We start from the raw sequence: 17,903 nt of genomic DNA on the forward strand, positions 1-17,903 counted from the left end.
ACTATATGATAAGGTTAATGATGTAGCTAGAGGCAGAGTTGTGGGAAGCTTTTTATGCCCTTAGTATTTTGAATTTGATTTGTTGGGAGAACGGAAGCCAAGGAGAGATTGGCAGAGATCGGGTGGCTGACACCTCTACTAGTAAATGGTTGGTAAGGGGGATACAACTGGCAGTAGCGAATCAGATAGACTGAAGGGGGAATGGTCTGTTTAGAGGCAGGCCATAGAGTAAGGAGTTGCAATAGTCGAGAGATATCACGGGAGTGAAGTGGAAGTTTGGTGGTGTCATTGGTAAAAATGGGGCATTCTTTGGAATTCTTATTGTGGGGAAGGTAGCGAGATTTAGACAGTAAATAGTTGTGGGGCTGACAAAAGGGTACATAAAGAATTACAGCTTGCACCGGGCATGAGGGAAGGGAACAATATAACGCAGGTTAGCTTACCATTCCCTCTCTTTGCTCTGAATTGCACAGGGTACTTCCAATTTTGCTGATATCAACTCTCAAGAGAAGCCTAAACCACTAGGCTCTATCGTTAACTTGTGCAGCAAATCCACGTCAATAAAGCTCCCTTATGAATGTAATCCATTACTTTATAAAGCATTAGAGCAGCATCACTATGAAGAATGACTATATAAAACCGACTCTGGTGGGACTCGAACCCACAACCTTTGAATTACTACACCAACTAGAAGTCCAATGCGCTATCCATTGCGCCACAGAGCCCTCTCTGAAGAATTTGTTAGAGGAACTTGCCTGAGGAACTATTCAAGTCGTAACAAATAAACACAATTGAATAATGGTCACTGCTAAATAATAGGGATGAGCTCAAGATCTGGTCCAGATACAGTTTAAGATTTAAATTTACCTGCTTGGGCATGTGCCTTAGTGCAATATCTTTTGATATTTAAGTGGGAACCGGAGGTCATGTTAAGTAGAAATATTTGTACCATTCCCTCTCTTTGCTCTGAATTGCACAGGGTACTTCCAATTTTGCTGATATCAACTCTCAAGAGAAGCCTAAACCACTAGGCTCTATCGTTAACTTGTGCAGCAAATCCACGTCAATAAAGCTCCCTTATGAATGTAATCCATTACTTTATAAAGCATTAGAGCAGCATCACTATGAAGAATGACTATATAAAACCGACTCTGGTGGGACTCGAACCCACAACCTTTGAATTACTACACCAACTAGAAGTCCAATGCGCTATCCATTGCGCCACAGAGCCCTCTCTGAAGACTTTGTTAGAGGAACTTGCCTGAGGAACTTGCCTGAGGAACTATTCAAGTCGTAACAAATAAACACAATTGAATAATGGTCACTGCTAAATAATAGGGATGAGCTCAAGATCTGGTCCAGATACAGTTTAAGATTTAAATTTACCTGCTTGGGCATGTGCCTTAGTGCAATATCTTTTGATATTTAAGTGGGAACCGGAGGTCATGTTAAGTAGAAATATTTGTACCGTTGATTAGTTGTTGGAGAAAGGAAGAGCTCAGCAATTAGGTGATGGCAGGAAAGACTATCCTGAATAGATGAGTTTGCAGGGATCACCTGAAGCATACAGACAGGGAAATAGCCATATAGATTGGTGTAGGGAATCTGAGAGGATGGGATAGTCCATGGGAAAATCCCAGAGGACAGCATGGGATGAAGTGTCGAGGGAGCTAGCGAACAGGAGTTCTTGGAAGCAGAGAACAGGGTGGTTTATTTGATACTATATGATAAGGTTAATGATGTAGCTAGAGGCAGAGTTGTGGGAAGCTTTTTATGCCCTTAGTATTTTGAATTTGATTTGTTGGGAGAACGGAAGCCAAGGAGAGATTGGCAGAGATCGGGTGGCTGACACCTCTACTAGTAAATGGTTGGTAAGGGGGATACAACTGGCAGTAGCGAATCAGATAGACTGAAGGGGGAATGGTCTGTTTAGAGGCAGGCCACAGAGTAAGGAGTTGCAATAGTCGAGAGATATCACGGGAGTGAAGTGGAAGTTTGGTGGTGTCATTGGTAAAAATGGGGCATTCTTTGGAATTCTTATTGTGGGGAAGGTAGCGAGATTTAGACAGTAAATAGTTGTGGGGCTGACAAAAGGGTACATAAAGAATTACAGCTTGCACCGGGCATGAGGGAAGGGAACAATATAACGCAGGTTAGCTTACCATTCCCTCTCTTTGCTCTGAATTGCACAGGGTACTTCCAATTTTGCTGATATCAACTCTCAAGAGAAGCCTAAACCACTAGGCTCTATCGTTAACTTGTGCAGCAAATCCACGTCAATAAAGCTCCCTTATGAATGTAATCCATTACTTTATAAAGCATTAGAGCAGCATCACTATGAAGAATGACTATATAAAACCGACTCTGGTGGGACTCGAACCCACAACCTTTGAATTACTACACCAACTTAGAAGTCCAATGCGCTATCCATTGCGCCACAGAGCCCTCTCTGAAGACTTTGTTAGAGGAACTTGCCTGAGGAACTATTCAAGTCATAACAAATAAACACAATTGAATAATGGTCACTGCTAAATAATAGGGATGAGCTCAAGATCTGGTCCAGATACAGTTTAAGATTTAAATTTACCTGCTTGGGCATGTGCCTTAGTGCAATATCTTTTGATATTTAAGTGGGAACCGGAGGTCATGTTAAGTAGAAATATTTGTACCGTTGATTAGTTGTTGGAGAAAGGAAGAGCTCAGCAATTAGGTGATGGCAGGAAAGACTATCCTGAATAGATGAGTTTGCAGGGATCACCTGAAGCATACAGACAGGGAAATAGCCATATAGATTGGTGTAGGGAATCTGAGAGGATGGGATAGTCCATGGGAAAATCCCAGAGGACAGCATGGGATGAAGTGTTGAGGGAGCTAGCGAACAGGAGTTCTTGGAAGCAGAGAACAGGGTGGTTTATTTGATACTATATGATAAGGTTAATGATGTAGCTAGAGGCAGAGTTGTGGGAAGCTTTTTATGCCCTTAGTATTTTGAATTTGATTTGTTGGGAGAACGGAAGCCAAGGAGAGATTGGCAGAGATCGGGTGGCTGACACCTCTACTAGTAAATGGTTGGTAAGGGGGATACAACTGGCAGTAGCGAATCAGATAGACTGAAGGGGGAATGGTCTGTTTAGAGGCAGGCCATAGAGTAAGGAGTTGCAATAGTCGAGAGATATCACGGGAGTGAAGTGGAAGTTTGGTGGTGTCATTGGTAAAAATGGGGCATTCTTTGGAATTCTTATTGTGGGGAAGGTAGCGAGATTTAGACAGTAAATAGTTGTGGGGCTGACAAAAGGGTACATAAAGAATTACAGCTTGCACCGGGCATGAGGGAAGGGAACAATATAACGCAGGTTAGCTTACCATTCCCTCTCTTTGCTCTGAATTGCACAGGGTACTTCCAATTTTGCTGATATCAACTCTCAAGAGAAGCCTAAACCACTAGGCTCTATCGTTAACTTGTGCAGCAAATCCACGTCAATAAAGCTCCCTTATGAATGTAATCCATTACTTTATAAAGCATTAGAGCAGCATCACTATGAAGAATGACTATATAAAACCGACTCTGGTGGGACTCGAACCCACAACCTTTGAATTACTACACCAACTAGAAGTCCAATGCGCTAACCATTGCGCCACAGAGCCCTCTCTGAAGACTTTGTTAGAGGAACTTGCCTGAGGAACTTGCCTGAGGAACTATTCAAGTCGTAACAAATAAACACAATTGAATAATGGTCACTGCTAAATAATAGGGATGAGCTCAAGATCTGGTCCAGATACAGTTTAAGATTTAAATTTACCTGCTTGGGCATGTGCCTTAGTGCAATATCTTTTGATATTTAAGTGGGAACCGGAGGTCATGTTAAGTAGAAATATTTGTACCGTTGATTAGTTGTTGGAGAAAGGAAGAGCTCAGCAATTAGGTGATGGCAGGAAAGACTATCCTGAATAGATGAGTTTGCAGGGATCACCTGAAGCATACAGACAGGGAAATAGCCATATAGATTGGTGTAGGGAATTCGAGAGGATGGGATAGTCCATGGGAAAATCCCAGAGGACAGCATGGGATGAAGTGTTGAGGGAGCTAGCGAACAGGCGTTCTTGGAAGCAGAGAACAGGGTGGTTTATTTGATACTATATGATAAGGTTAATGATGTAGCTAGAGGCAGAGTTGTGGGAAGCTTTTTATGCCCTTAGTATTTTGAATTTGATTTGTTGGGAGAACGGAAGCCAAGGAGAGATTGGCAGAGATCGGGTGGCTGACACCTCTACTAGTAAATGGTTGGTAAGGGGGATACAACTGGCAGTAGCGAATCAGATAGACTGAAGGGGGAATGGTCTGTTTAGAGGCAGGCCACAGAGTAAGGAGTTGCAATAGTCGAGAGATATCACGGGAGTGAAGTGGAAGTTTGGTGGTGTCATTGGTAAAAATGGGGCATTCTTTGGAATTCTTATTGTGGGGAAGGTAGCGAGATTTAGACAGTAAATAGTTGTGGGGCTGACAAAAGGGTACATAAAGAATTACAGCTTGCACCGGGCATGAGGGAAGGGAACAATATAACGCAGGTTAGCTTACCATTCCCTCTCTTTGCTCTGAATTGCACAGGGTACTTCCAATTTTGCTGATATCAACTCTCAAGAGAAGCCTAAACCACTAGGCTCTATCGTTAACTTGTGCAGCAAATCCACATCAATAAAGCTCCCTTATGAATGTAATCCATTACTTTATAAAGCATTAGAGCAGCATCACTATGAAGAATGACTATATAAAACCGACTCTGGTGGGACTCGAACCCACAACCTTTGAATTACTACACCAACTAGAAGTCCAATGCGCTATCCATTGCGCCACAGAGCCCTCTCTGAAGACTTTGTTAGAGGAACTTGCCTGAGGAACTATTCAAGTCATAACAAATAAACACAATTGAATAATGGTCACTGCTAAATAATAGGGATGAGCTCAAGATCTGGTCCAGATACAGTTTAAGATTTAAATTTACCTGCTTGGGCATGTGCCTTAGTGCAATATCTTTTGATATTTAAGTGGGAACCGGAGGTCATGTTAAGTAGAAATATTTGTACCGTTGATTAGTTGTTGGAGAAAGGAAGAGCTCAGCAATTAGGTGATGGCAGGAAAGACTATCCTGAATAGATGAGTTTGCAGGGATCACCTGAAGCATACAGACAGGGAAATAGCCATATAGATTGGTGTAGGGAATCTGAGAGGATGGGATAGTCCATGGGAAAATCCCAGAGGACAGCATGGGATGAAGTGTTGAGGGAGCTAGCGAACAGGAGTTCTTGGAAGCAGAGAACAGGGTGGTTTATTTGATACTATATGATAAGGTTAATGATGTAGCTAGAGGCAGAGTTGTGGGAAGCTTTTTATGCCCTTAGTATTTTGAATTTGATTTGTTGGGAGAACGGAAGCCAAGGAGAGATTGGCAGAGATCGGGTGGCTGACACCTCTACTAGTAAATGGTTGGTAAGGGGGATACAACTGGCAGTAGCGAATCAGATAGACTGAAGGGGGAATGGTCTGTTTAGAGGCAGGCCATAGAGTAAGGAGTTGCAATAGTCGAGAGATATCACGGGAGTGAAGTGGAAGTTTGGTGGTGTCATTGGTAAAAATGGGGCATTCTTTGGAATTCTTATTGTGGGGAAGGTAGCGAGATTTAGACAGTAAATAGTTGTGGGGCTGACAAAAGGGTACATAAAGAATTACAGCTTGCACCGGGCATGAGGGAAGGGAACAATATAACGCAGGTTAGCTTACCATTCCCTCTCTTTGCTCTGAATTGCACAGGGTACTTCCAATTTTGCTGATATCAACTCTCAAGAGAAGCCTAAACCACTAGGCTCTATCGTTAACTTGTGCAGCAAATCCACGTCAATAAAGCTCCCTTATGAATGTAATCCATTACTTTATAAAGCATTAGAGCAGCATCACTATGAAGAATGACTATATAAAACCGACTCTGGTGGGACTCGAACCCACAACCTTTGAATTACTACACCAACTAGAAGTCCAATGCGCTAACCATTGCGCCACAGAGCCCTCTCTGAAGACTTTGTTAGAGGAACTTGCCTGAGGAACTTGCCTGAGGAACTATTCAAGTCGTAACAAATAAACACAATTGAATAATGGTCACTGCTAAATAATAGGGATGAGCTCAAGATCTGGTCCAGATACAGTTTAAGATTTAAATTTACCTGCTTGGGCATGTGCCTTAGTGCAATATCTTTTGATATTTAAGTGGGAACCGGAGGTCATGTTAAGTAGAAATATTTGTACCGTTGATTAGTTGTTGGAGAAAGGAAGAGCTCAGCAATTAGGTGATGGCAGGAAAGACTATCCTGAATAGATGAGTTTGCAGGGATCACCTGAAGCATACAGACAGGGAAATAGCCATATAGATTGGTGTAGGGAATTCGAGAGGATGGGATAGTCCATGGGAAAATCCCAGAGGACAGCATGGGATGAAGTGTTGAGGGAGCTAGCGAACAGGCGTTCTTGGAAGCAGAGAACAGGGTGGTTTATTTGATACTATATGATAAGGTTAATGATGTAGCTAGAGGCAGAGTTGTGGGAAGCTTTTTATGCCCTTAGTATTTTGAATTTGATTTGTTGGGAGAACGGAAGCCAAGGAGAGATTGGCAGAGATCGGGTGGCTGACACCTCTACTAGTAAATGGTTGGTAAGGGGGATACAACTGGCAGTAGCGAATCAGATAGACTGAAGGGGGAATGGTCTGTTTAGAGGCAGGCCACAGAGTAAGGAGTTGCAATAGTCGAGAGATATCACGGGAGTGAAGTGGAAGTTTGGTGGTGTCATTGGTAAAAATGGGGCATTCTTTGGAATTCTTATTGTGGGGAAGGTAGCGAGATTTAGACAGTAAATAGTTGTGGGGCTGACAAAAGGGTACATAAAGAATTACAGCTTGCACCGGGCATGAGGGAAGGGAACAATATAACGCAGGTTAGCTTACCATTCCCTCTCTTTGCTCTGAATTGCACAGGGTACTTCCAATTTTGCTGATATCAACTCTCAAGAGAAGCCTAAACCACTAGGCTCTATCGTTAACTTGTGCAGCAAATCCACATCAATAAAGCTCCCTTATGAATGTAATCCATTACTTTATAAAGCATTAGAGCAGCATCACTATGAAGAATGACTATATAAAACCGACTCTGGTGGGACTCGAACCCACAACCTTTGAATTACTACACCAACTAGAAGTCCAATGCGCTATCCATTGCGCCACAGAGCCCTCTCTGAAGACTTTGTTAGAGGAACTTGCCTGAGGAACTATTCAAGTCATAACAAATAAACACAATTGAATAATGGTCACTGCTAAATAATAGGGATGAGCTCAAGATCTGGTCCAGATACAGTTTAAGATTTAAATTTACCTGCTTGGGCATGTGCCTTAGTGCAATATCTTTTGATATTTAAGTGGGAACCGGAGGTCATGTTAAGTAGAAATATTTGTACCGTTGATTAGTTGTTGGAGAAAGGAAGAGCTCAGCAATTAGGTGATGGCAGGAAAGACTATCCTGAATAGATGAGTTTGCAGGGATCACCTGAAGCATACAGACAGGGAAATAGCCATATAGATTGGTGTAGGGAATCTGAGAGGATGGGATAGTCCATGGGAAAATCCCAGAGGACAGCATGGGATGAAGTGTTGAGGGAGCTAGCGAACAGGAGTTCTTGGAAGCAGAGAACAGGGTGGTTTATTTGATACTATATGATAAGGTTAATGATGTAGCTAGAGGCAGAGTTGTGGGAAGCTTTTTATGCCCTCAGTATTTTGAATTTGATTTGTTGGGAGAACGGAAGCCAAGGAGAGATTGGCAGAGATCGGGTGGCTGACACCTCTACTAGTAAATGGTTGGTAAGGGGGATACAACTGGCAGTAGCGAATCAGATAGACTGAAGGGGGAATGGTCTGTTTAGAGGCAGGCCACAGAGTAAGGAGTTGCAATAGTCGAGAGATATCACGGGAGTGAAGTGGAAGTTTGGTGGTGTCATTGGTAAAAATGGGGCATTCTTTGGAATTCTTATTGTGGGGAAGGTAGCGAGATTTAGACAGTAAATAGTTGTGGGGCTGACAAAAGGGTACATAAAGAATTACAGCTTGCACCGGGCATGAGGGAAGGGAACAATATAACGCAGGTTAGCTTACCATTCCCTCTCTTTGCTCTGAATTGCACAGGGTACTTCCAATTTTGCTGATATCAACTCTCAAGAGAAGCCTAAACCACTAGGCTCTATCGTTAACTTGTGCAGCAAATCCACGTCAATAAAGCTCCCTTATGAATGTAATCCTTACTTTATAAAGCATTAGAGCAGCATCACTATGAAGAATGACTATATAAAACCGACTCTGGTGGGACTCGAACCCACAACCTTTGAATTACTACACCAACTAGAAGTCCAATGCGCTATCCATTGCGCCACAGAGCCCTCTCTGAAGACTTTGTTAGAGGAACTTGCCTGAGGAACTATTCAAGTCGTAACAAATAAACACAATTGAATAATGGTCGCTGCTAAATAATAGGGATGAGCTCAAGATCTGGTCCAGATACAGTTTAAGATTTAAATTTACCTGCTTGGGCATGTGCCTTAGTGCAATATCTTTTGATATTTAAGTGGGAACCGGAGGTCATGTTAAGTAGAAATATTTGTACCGTTGATTAGTTGTTGGAGAAAGGAAGAGCTCAGCAATTAGGTGATGGCAGGAAAGACTATCCTGAATAGATGAGTTTGCAGGGATCACCTGAAGCCTACAGACAGGGAAATAGCCATATAGATTGGTGTAGGGAATTTGAGAGGATGGGATAGTCCATGGGAAAATCCCAGAGGACAGCATGGGATGAAGTGTTGAGGGAGCTAGCGAACAGGCGTTCTTGGAAGCAGAGAACAGGGTGGTTTATTTGATACTATATGATAAGGTTAATGATGTAGCTAGAGGCAGAGTTGTGGGAAGCTTTTTATGCCCTTAGTATTTTGAATTTGATTTGTTGGGAGAACGGAAGCCAAGGAGAGATTGGCAGAGATCGGGTGGCTGACACCTCTACTAGTAAATGGTTGGTAAGGGGGATACAACTGGCAGTAGCGAATCAGATAGACTGAAGGGGGAATGGTCTGTTTAGAGGCAGGCCACAGAGTAAGGAGTTGCAATAGTCGAGAGATATCACGGGAGTGAAGTGGAAGTTTGGTGGTGTCATTGGTAAAAATGGGGCATTCTTTGGAATTCTTATTGTGGGGAAGGTAGCGAGATTTAGACAGTAAATAGTTGTGGGGCTGACAAAAGGGTACATAAAGAATTACAGCTTGCACCGGGCATGAGGGAAGGGAACAATATAACGCAGGTTAGCTTACCATTCTCTCTCTTTGCTCTGAATTGCACAGGGTACTTCCAATTTTGCTGATATCAACTCTCAAGAGAAGCCTAAACCACTAGGCTCTATCGTTAACTTGTGCAGCAAATCCACATCAATAAAGCTCCCTTATGAATGTAATCCATTACTTTATAAAGCATTAGAGCAGCATCACTATGAAGAATGACTATATAAAACCGACTCTGGTGGGACTCGAACCCACAACCTTTGAATTACTACACCAACTAGAAGTCCAATGCGCTATCCATTGCGCCACAGAGCCCTCTCTGAAGACTTTGTTAGAGGAACTTGCCTGAGGAACTATTCAAGTCATAACAAATAAACACAATTGAATAATGGTCACTGCTAAATAATAGGGATGAGCTCAAGATCTGGTCCAGATACAGTTTAAGATTTAAATTTACCTGCTTGGGCATGTGCCTTAGTGCAATATCTTTTGATATTTAAGTGGGAACCGGAGGTCATGTTAAGTAGAAATATTTGTACCGTTGATTAGTTGTTGGAGAAAGGAAGAGCTCAGCAATTAGGTGATGGCAGGAAAGACTATCCTGAATAGATGAGTTTGCAGGGATCACCTGAAGCATACAGACAGGGAAATAGCCATATAGATTGGTGTAGGGAATCTGAGAGGATGGGATAGTCCATGGGAAAATCCCAGAGGACAGCATGGGATGAAGTGTTGAGGGAGCTAGCGAACAGGAGTTCTTGGAAGCAGAGAACAGGGTGGTTTATTTGATACTATATGATAAGGTTAATGATGTAGCTAGAGGCAGAGTTGTGGGAAGCTTTTTATGCCCTTAGTATTTTGAATTTGATTTGTTGGGAGAACGGAAGCCAAGGAGAGATTGGCAGAGATCGGGTGGCTGACACCTCTACTAGTAAATGGTTGGTAAGGGGGATACAACTGGCAGTAGCGAATCAGATAGACTGAAGGGGGAATGGTCTGTTTAGAGGCAGGCCACAGAGTAAGGAGTTGCAATAGTCGAGAGATATCACGGGAGTGAAGTGGAAGTTTGGTGGTGTCATTGGTAAAAATGGGGCATTCTTTGGAATTCTTATTGTGGGGAAGGTAGCGAGATTTAGACAGTAAATAGTTGTGGGGCTGACAAAAGGGTACATAAAGAATTACAGCTTGCACCGGGCATGAGGGAAGGGAACAATATAACGCAGGTTAGCTTACCATTCCCTCTCTTTGCTCTGAATTGCACAGGGTACTTCCAATTTTGCTGATATCAACTCTCAAGAGAAGCCTAAACCACTAGGCTCTATCGTTAACTTGTGCAGCAAATCCACGTCAATAAAGCTCCCTTATGAATGTAATCCATTACTTTATAAAGCATTAGAGCAGCATCACTATGAAGAATGACTATATAAAACCGACTCTGGTGGGACTCGAACCCACAACCTTTGAATTACTACACCAACTAGAAGTCCAATGCGCTATCCATTGCGCCACAGAGCCCTCTCTGAAGACTTTGTTAGAGGAACTTGCCTGAGGAACTATTCAAGTCGTAACAAATAAACACAATTGAATAATGGTCACTGCTAAATAATAGGGATGAGCTCAAGATCTGGTCCAGATACAGTTTAAGATTTAAATTTACCTGCTTGGGCATGTGCCTTAGTGCAATATCTTTTGATATTTAAGTGGGAACCGGAGGTCATGTTAAGTAGAAATATTTGTACCGTTGATTAGTTGTTGGAGAAAGGAAGAGCTCAGCAATTAGGTGATGGCAGGAAAGACTATCCTGAATAGATGAGTTTGCAGGGATCACCTGAAGCATACAGACAGGGAAATAGCCATATAGATTGGTGCAGGGAATTCGAGAGGATGGGATAGTCCATGGGAAAATCCCAGAGGACAGCATGGGATGAAGTGTTGAGGGAGCTAGCGAACAGGCGTTCTTGGAAGCAGAGAACAGGGTGGTTTATTTGATACTATATGATAAGGTTAATGATGTAGCTAGAGGCAGAGTTGTGGGAAGCTTTTTATGCCCTTAGTATTTTGAATTTGATTTGTTGGGAGAACGGAAGCCAAGGAGAGATTGGCAGAGATCGGGTGGCTGACACCTCTACTAGTAAATGGTTGGTAAGGGGGATACAACTGGCAGTAGCGAATCAGATAGACTGAAGGGTGAATGGTCTGTTTAGAGGCAGGCCACAGAGTAAGGAGTTGCAATAGTCGAGAGATATCACGGGAGTGAAGTGGAAGTTTGGTGGTGTCATTGGTAAAAATGGGGCATTCTTTGGAATTCTTATTGTGGGGAAGGTAGCGAGATTTAGACAGTAAATAGTTGTGGGGCTGACAAAAGGGTACATAAAGAATTACAGCTTGCACCGGGCATGAGGGAAGGGAACAATATAACGCAGGTTAGCTTACCATTCCCTCTCTTTGCTCTGAATTGCACAGGGTACTTCCAATTTTGCTGATATCAACTCTCAAGAGAAGCCTAAACCACTAGGCTCTATCGTTAACTTGTGCAGCAAATCCACATCAATAAAGCTCCCTTATGAATGTAATCCATTACTTTATAAAGCATTAGAGCAGCATCACTATGAAGAATGACTATATAAAACCGACTCTGGTGGGACTCGAACCCACAACCTTTGAATTACTACACCAACTAGAAGTCCAATGCGCTATCCATTGCGCCACAGAGCCCTCTCTGAAGACTTTGTTAGAGGAACTTGCCTGAGGAACTATTCAAGTCATAACAAATAAACACAATTGAATAATGGTCACTGCTAAATAATAGGGATGAGCTCAAGATCTGGTCCAGATACAGTTTAAGATTTAAATTTACCTGCTTGGGCATGTGCCTTAGTGCAATATCTTTTGATATTTAAGTGGGAACCGGAGGTCATGTTAAGTAGAAATATTTGTACCGTTGATTAGTTGTTGGAGAAAGGAAGAGCTCAGCAATTAGGTGATGGCAGGAAAGACTATCCTGAATAGATGAGTTTGCAGGGATCACCTGAAGCATACAGACAGGGAAATAGCCATATAGATTGGTGTAGGGAATCTGAGAGGATGGGATAGTCCATGGGAAAATCCCAGAGGACAGCATGGGATGAAGTGTTGAGGGAGCTAGCGAACAGGAGTTCTTGGAAGCAGAGAACAGGGTGGTTTATTTGATACTATATGATAAGGTTAATGATGTAGCTAGAGGCAGAGTTGTGGGAAGCTTTTTATGCCCTTAGTATTTTGAATTTGATTTGTTGGGAGAACGGAAGCCAAGGAGAGATTGGCAGAGATCGGGTGGCTGACACCTCTACTAGTAAATGGTTGGTAAGGGGGATACAACTGGCAGTAGCGAATCAGATAGACTGAAGGGGGAATGGTCTGTTTAGAGGCAGGCCACAGAGTAAGGAGTTGCAATAGTCGAGAGATATCACGGGAGTGAAGTGGAAGTTTGGTGGTGTCATTGGTAAAAATGGGGCATTCTTTGGAATTCTTATTGTGGGGAAGGTAGCGAGATTTAGACAGTAAATAGTTGTGGGGCTGACAAAAGGGTACATAAAGAATTACAGCTTGCACCGGGCATGAGGGAAGGGAACAATATAACGCAGGTTAGCTTACCATTCCCTCTCTTTGCTCTGAATTGCACAGGGTACTTCCAATTTTGCTGATATCAACTCTCAAGAGAAGCCTAAACCACTAGGCTCTATCGTTAACTTGTGCAGCAAATCCACGTCAATAAAGCTCCCTTATGAATGTAATCCATTACTTTATAAAGCATTAGAGCAGCATCACTATGAAGAATGACTATATAAAACCGACTCTGGTGGGACTCGAACCCACAACCTTTGAATTACTACACCAACTAGAAGTCCAATGCGCTATCCATTGCGCCACAGAGCCCTCTCTGAAGACTTTGTTAGAGGAACTTGCCTGAGGAACTATTCAAGTCGTAACAAATAAACACAATTGAATAATGGTCACTGCTAAATAATAGGGATGAGCTCAAGATCTGGTCCAGATACAGTTTAAGATTTAAATTTACCTGCTTGGGCATGTGCCTTAGTGCAATATCTTTTGATATTTAAGTGGGAACCGGAGGTCATGTTAAGTAGAAATATTTGTACCGTTGATTAGTTGTTGGAGAAAGGAAGAGCTCAGCAATTAGGTGATGGCAGGAAAGACTATCCTGAATAGATGAGTTTGCAGGGATCACCTGAAGCATACAGACAGGGAAATAGCCATATAGATTGGTGTAGGGAATTCGAGAGGATGGGATAGTCCATGGGAAAATCCCAGAGGACAGCATGGGATGAAGTGTTGAGGGAGCTAGCGAACAGGCGTTCTTGGAAGCAGAGAACAGGGTGGTTTATTTGATACTATATGATAAGGTTAATGATGTAGCTAGAGGCAGAGTTGTGGGAAGCTTTTTATGCCCTTAGTATTTTGAATTTGATTTGTTGGGAGAACGGAAGCCAAGGAGAGATTGGCAGAGATCGGGTGGCTGACACCTCTACTAGTAAATGGTTGGTAAGGGGGATACAACTGGCAGTAGCGAATCAGATAGACTGAAGGGGGAATGGTCTGTTTAGAGGCAGGCCACAGAGTAAGGAGTTGCAATAGTCGAGAGATATCACGGGAGTGAAGTGGAAGTTTGGTGGTGTCATTGGTAAAAATGGGGCATTCTTTGGAATTCTTATTGTGGGGAAGGTAGCGAGATTTAGACAGTAAATAGTTGTGGGGCTGACAAAAGGGTACATAAAGAATTACAGCTTGCACCGGGCATGAGGGAAGGGAACAATATAACGCAGGTTAGCTTACCATTCCCTCTCTTTGCTCTGAATTGCACAGGGTACTTCCAATTTTGCTGATATCAACTCTCAAGAGAAGCCTAAACCACTAGGCTCTATCGTTAACTTGTGCAGCAAATCCACGTCAATAAAGCTCCCTTATGAATGTAATCCATTACTTTATAAAGCATTAGAGCAGCATCACTATGAAGAATGACTATATAAAACCGACTCTGGTGGGACTCGAACCCACAACCTTTGAATTACTACACCAACTAGAAGTCCAATGCGCTATCCATTGCGCCACAGAGCCCTCTCTGAAGACTTTGTTAGAGGAACTTGCCTGAGGAACTATTCAAGTCATAACAAATAAACACAATTGAATAATGGTCACTGCTAAATAATAGGGATGAGCTCAAGATCTGGTCCAGATACAGTTTAAGATTTAAATTTACCTGCTTGGGCATGTGCCTTAGTGCAATATCTTTTGATATTTAAGTGGGAACCGGAGGTCATGTTAAGTAGAAATATTTGTACCGTTGATTAGTTGTTGGAGAAAGGAAGAGCTCAGCAATTAGGTGATGGCAGGAAAGACTATCCTGAATAGATGAGTTTGCAGGGATCACCTGAAGCATACAGACAGGGAAATAGCCATATAGATTGGTGTAGGGAATCTGAGAGGATGGGATAGTCCATGGGAAAATCCCAGAGGACAGCATGGGATGAAGTGTTGAGGGAGCTAGCGAACAGGAGTTCTTGGAAGCAGAGAACAGGGTGGTTTATTTGATACTATATGATAAGGTTAATGATGTAGCTAGATGCAGAGTTGTGGGAAGCTTTTTATGCCCTTAGTATTTTGAATTTGATTTGTTGGGAGAACGGAAGCCAAGGAGAGATTGGCAGAGATCGGGTGGCTGACACCTCTACTAGTAAATGGTTGGTAAGGGGGATACAACTGGCAGTAGCGAATCAGATAGACTGAAGGGGGAATGGTCTGTTTAGAGGCAGGCCATAGAGTAAGGAGTTGCAATAGTCGAGAGATATCACGGGAGTGAAGTGGAAGTTTGGTGGTGTCATTGGTAAAAATGGGGCATTCTTTGGAATTCTTATTGTGGGGAAGGTAGCGAGATTTAGACAGTAAATAGTTGTGGGGCTGACAAAAGGGTACATAAAGAATTACAGCTTGCACCGGGCATGAGGGAAGGGAACAATATAACGCAGGTTAGCTTACCATTCCCTCTCTTTGCTCTGAATTGCACAGGGTACTTCCAATTTTGCTGATATCAACTCTCAAGAGAAGCCTAAACCACTAGGCTCTATCGTTAACTTGTGCAGCAAATCCACGTCAATAAAGCTCCCTTATGAATGTAATCCATTACTTTATAAAGCATTAGAGCAGCATCACTATGAAGAATGACTATATAAAACCGACTCTGGTGGGACTCGAACCCACAACCTTTGAATAACTACACCAACTAGAAGTCCAATGCGCTATCCATGGCGCCACAGAGCCCTCTCTGAAGACTTTGTTAGAGGAACTTGCCTGAGGAACTATTCAAGTCGTAACAAATAAACACAATTGAATAATGGTCACTGCTAAATAATAGGGATGAGCTCAAGATCTGGTCCAGATACAGTTTAAGATTTAAATTTACCTGCTTGGGCATGTGCCTTAGTGCAATATCTTTTGATATTTAAGTGGGAACCGGAGGTCATGTTAAGTAGAAATATTTGTACCATTCCCTCTCTTTGCTCTGAATTGCACAGGGTACTTCCAATTTTGCTGATATCAACTCTCAAGAGAAGCCTAAACCACTAGGCTCTATCGTTAACTTGTGCAGCAAATCCACGTCAATAAAGCTCCCTTATGAATGTAATCCATTACTTTATAAAGCATTAGAGCAGCATCACTATGAAGAATGACTATATAAAACCGACTCTGGTGGGACTCGAACCCACAACCTTTGAATTACTACACCAACTAGAAGTCCAATGCGCTATCCATTGCGCCACAGAGCCCTCTCTGAAGACTTTGTTAGAGGAACTTGCCTGAGGAACTATTCAAGTCATAACAAATAAACACAATTGAATAATGGTCACTGCTAAATAATAGGGATGAGCTCAAGATCTGGTCCAGATACAGTTTAAGATTTAAATTTACCTGCTTGGGCATGTGCCTTAGTGCAATATCTTTTGATATTTAAGTGGGAACCGGAGGTCATGTTAAGTAGAAATATTTGTACCGTTGATTAGTTGTTGGAGAAAGGAAGAGCTCAGCAATTAGGTGATGGCAGGAAAGACTATCCTGAATAGATGAGTTTGCAGGGATCACCTGAAGCATACAGACAGGGAAATAGCCATATAGATTGGTGTAGGGAATCTGAGAGGATGGGATAGTCCATGGGAAAATCCCAGAGGACAGCATGGGATGAAGTGTTGAGGGAGCTAGCGAACAGGAGTTCTTGGAAGCAGAGAACAGGGTGGTTTATTTGATACTATATGATAAGGTTAATGATGTAGCTAGAGGCAGAGTTGTGGGAAGCTTTTTATGCCCTTAGTATTTTGAATTTGATTTGTTGGGAGAACGGAAGCCAAGGAGAGATTGGCAGAGATCGGGTGGCTGACACCTCTACTAGTAAATGGTTGGTAAGGGGGATACAACTGGCAGTAGCGAATCAGATAGACTGAAGGGGGAATGGTCTGTTTAGAGGCAGGCCACAGAGTAAGGAGTTGCAATAGTCGAGAGATATCACGGGAGTGAAGTGGAAGTTTGGTGGTGTCATTGGTAAAAATGGGGCATTCTTTGGAATTCTTATTGTGGGGAAGGTAGCGAGATTTAGACAGTAAATAGTTGTGGGGCTGACAAAAGGGTACATAAAGAATTACAGCTTGCACCGGGCATGAGGGAAGGGAACAATATAACGCAGGTTAGCTTACCATTCCCTCTCTTTGCTCTGAATTGCACAGGGTACTTCCAATTTTGCTGATATCAACTCTCAAGAGAAGCCTAAACCACTAGGCTCTATCGTTAACTTGTGCAGCAAATCCACGTCAATAAAGCTCCCTTATGAATGTAATCCATTACTTTATAAAGCATTAGAGCAGCATCACTATGAAGAATGACTATATAAAACCAACTCTGGTGGGACTCGAACCCACAACCTTTGAATTACTACACCAACTAGAAGTCCAATGCGCTATCCATTGCGCCACAGAGCCCTCTCTGAAGACTTTGTTAGAGGAACTTGCCTGAGGAACTATTCAAGTCGTAACAAATAAACACAATTGAATAATGGTCACTGCTAAATAATAGGGATGAGCTCAAGATCTGGTCCAGATACAGTTTAAGATTTAAATTTACCTGCTTGGGCATGTGCCTTAGTGCAATATCTTTTGATATTTAAGTGGGAACCGGAGGTCATGTTAAGTAGAAATATTTGTACCGTTGATTAGTTGTTGGAGAAAGGAAGAGCTCAGCAATTAGGTGATGGCAGGAAAGACTATCCTGAATAGATGAGTTTGCAGGGATCACCTGAAGCATACAGACAGGGAAATAGCCATATAGATTGGTGTAGGGAATTCGAGAGGATGGGATAGTCCATGGGAAAATCCCAGAGGACAGCATGGGATGAAGTGTTGAGGGAGCTAGCGAACAGGCGTTCTTGGAAGCAGAGAACAGGGTGGTTTATTTGATACTATATGATAAGGTTAATGATGTAGCTAGAGGCAGAGTTGTGGGAAGCTTT

The 17,903-nt window shown here is 42.5% G+C and overlaps 15 non-coding genes across 15 annotated transcripts; all 15 read right to left on the bottom strand.

Moving 5' to 3' along the window:
• Window positions 1–640: 640 nt before the first annotated feature.
• Window positions 641–725, bottom strand: TRNAR-UCU (transfer RNA arginine (anticodon UCU)). The gene is given in 2 exon segments: window positions 641–676; window positions 689–725. It is a non-coding gene; the product is annotated as a tRNA-Arg (tRNA).
• Window positions 726–1,146: 421 nt separating this feature from the next.
• TRNAR-UCU (transfer RNA arginine (anticodon UCU)) lies at window positions 1,147–1,231 on the bottom strand. Its single transcript is given in 2 exon segments — window positions 1,147–1,182; window positions 1,195–1,231. It is a non-coding gene; the product is annotated as a tRNA-Arg (tRNA).
• Window positions 1,232–2,359: 1,128 nt separating this feature from the next.
• Window positions 2,360–2,445, bottom strand: TRNAR-UCU (transfer RNA arginine (anticodon UCU)). Its single transcript is given in 2 exon segments — window positions 2,360–2,395; window positions 2,409–2,445. It is a non-coding gene; the product is annotated as a tRNA-Arg (tRNA).
• A 1,115-nt stretch (window positions 2,446–3,560) lies between these two features.
• On the bottom strand, window positions 3,561–3,645 carry TRNAR-UCU (transfer RNA arginine (anticodon UCU)). The gene is given in 2 exon segments: window positions 3,561–3,596; window positions 3,609–3,645. It is a non-coding gene; the product is annotated as a tRNA-Arg (tRNA).
• A 1,128-nt stretch (window positions 3,646–4,773) lies between these two features.
• On the bottom strand, window positions 4,774–4,858 carry TRNAR-UCU (transfer RNA arginine (anticodon UCU)). Its single transcript is given in 2 exon segments — window positions 4,774–4,809; window positions 4,822–4,858. It is a non-coding gene; the product is annotated as a tRNA-Arg (tRNA).
• Window positions 4,859–5,973: 1,115 nt separating this feature from the next.
• TRNAR-UCU (transfer RNA arginine (anticodon UCU)) lies at window positions 5,974–6,058 on the bottom strand. Its single transcript is given in 2 exon segments — window positions 5,974–6,009; window positions 6,022–6,058. It is a non-coding gene; the product is annotated as a tRNA-Arg (tRNA).
• A 1,128-nt stretch (window positions 6,059–7,186) lies between these two features.
• On the bottom strand, window positions 7,187–7,271 carry TRNAR-UCU (transfer RNA arginine (anticodon UCU)). The gene is given in 2 exon segments: window positions 7,187–7,222; window positions 7,235–7,271. It is a non-coding gene; the product is annotated as a tRNA-Arg (tRNA).
• Window positions 7,272–8,385: 1,114 nt separating this feature from the next.
• TRNAR-UCU (transfer RNA arginine (anticodon UCU)) lies at window positions 8,386–8,470 on the bottom strand. The gene is given in 2 exon segments: window positions 8,386–8,421; window positions 8,434–8,470. It is a non-coding gene; the product is annotated as a tRNA-Arg (tRNA).
• Window positions 8,471–9,585: 1,115 nt separating this feature from the next.
• On the bottom strand, window positions 9,586–9,670 carry TRNAR-UCU (transfer RNA arginine (anticodon UCU)). Its single transcript is given in 2 exon segments — window positions 9,586–9,621; window positions 9,634–9,670. It is a non-coding gene; the product is annotated as a tRNA-Arg (tRNA).
• A 1,115-nt stretch (window positions 9,671–10,785) lies between these two features.
• Window positions 10,786–10,870, bottom strand: TRNAR-UCU (transfer RNA arginine (anticodon UCU)). The gene is given in 2 exon segments: window positions 10,786–10,821; window positions 10,834–10,870. It is a non-coding gene; the product is annotated as a tRNA-Arg (tRNA).
• Window positions 10,871–11,985: 1,115 nt separating this feature from the next.
• TRNAR-UCU (transfer RNA arginine (anticodon UCU)) lies at window positions 11,986–12,070 on the bottom strand. The gene is given in 2 exon segments: window positions 11,986–12,021; window positions 12,034–12,070. It is a non-coding gene; the product is annotated as a tRNA-Arg (tRNA).
• Window positions 12,071–13,185: 1,115 nt separating this feature from the next.
• On the bottom strand, window positions 13,186–13,270 carry TRNAR-UCU (transfer RNA arginine (anticodon UCU)). Its single transcript is given in 2 exon segments — window positions 13,186–13,221; window positions 13,234–13,270. It is a non-coding gene; the product is annotated as a tRNA-Arg (tRNA).
• Window positions 13,271–14,385: 1,115 nt separating this feature from the next.
• On the bottom strand, window positions 14,386–14,470 carry TRNAR-UCU (transfer RNA arginine (anticodon UCU)). Its single transcript is given in 2 exon segments — window positions 14,386–14,421; window positions 14,434–14,470. It is a non-coding gene; the product is annotated as a tRNA-Arg (tRNA).
• A 1,621-nt stretch (window positions 14,471–16,091) lies between these two features.
• On the bottom strand, window positions 16,092–16,176 carry TRNAR-UCU (transfer RNA arginine (anticodon UCU)). The gene is given in 2 exon segments: window positions 16,092–16,127; window positions 16,140–16,176. It is a non-coding gene; the product is annotated as a tRNA-Arg (tRNA).
• Window positions 16,177–17,291: 1,115 nt separating this feature from the next.
• Window positions 17,292–17,376, bottom strand: TRNAR-UCU (transfer RNA arginine (anticodon UCU)). The gene is given in 2 exon segments: window positions 17,292–17,327; window positions 17,340–17,376. It is a non-coding gene; the product is annotated as a tRNA-Arg (tRNA).
• Between the last annotated feature and the right edge of the window lie 527 nt (window positions 17,377–17,903).

Source organism: Lithobates pipiens, unplaced genomic scaffold (assembly GCF_037356315.1).
Source record: "Lithobates pipiens isolate NorthernLeopardFrog02 unplaced genomic scaffold, aLitPip1_a1.2 Scaffold_13, whole genome shotgun sequence".
In the NCBI taxonomy this organism is placed as follows: domain Eukaryota; kingdom Metazoa; phylum Chordata; class Amphibia; order Anura; family Ranidae; genus Lithobates; species Lithobates pipiens.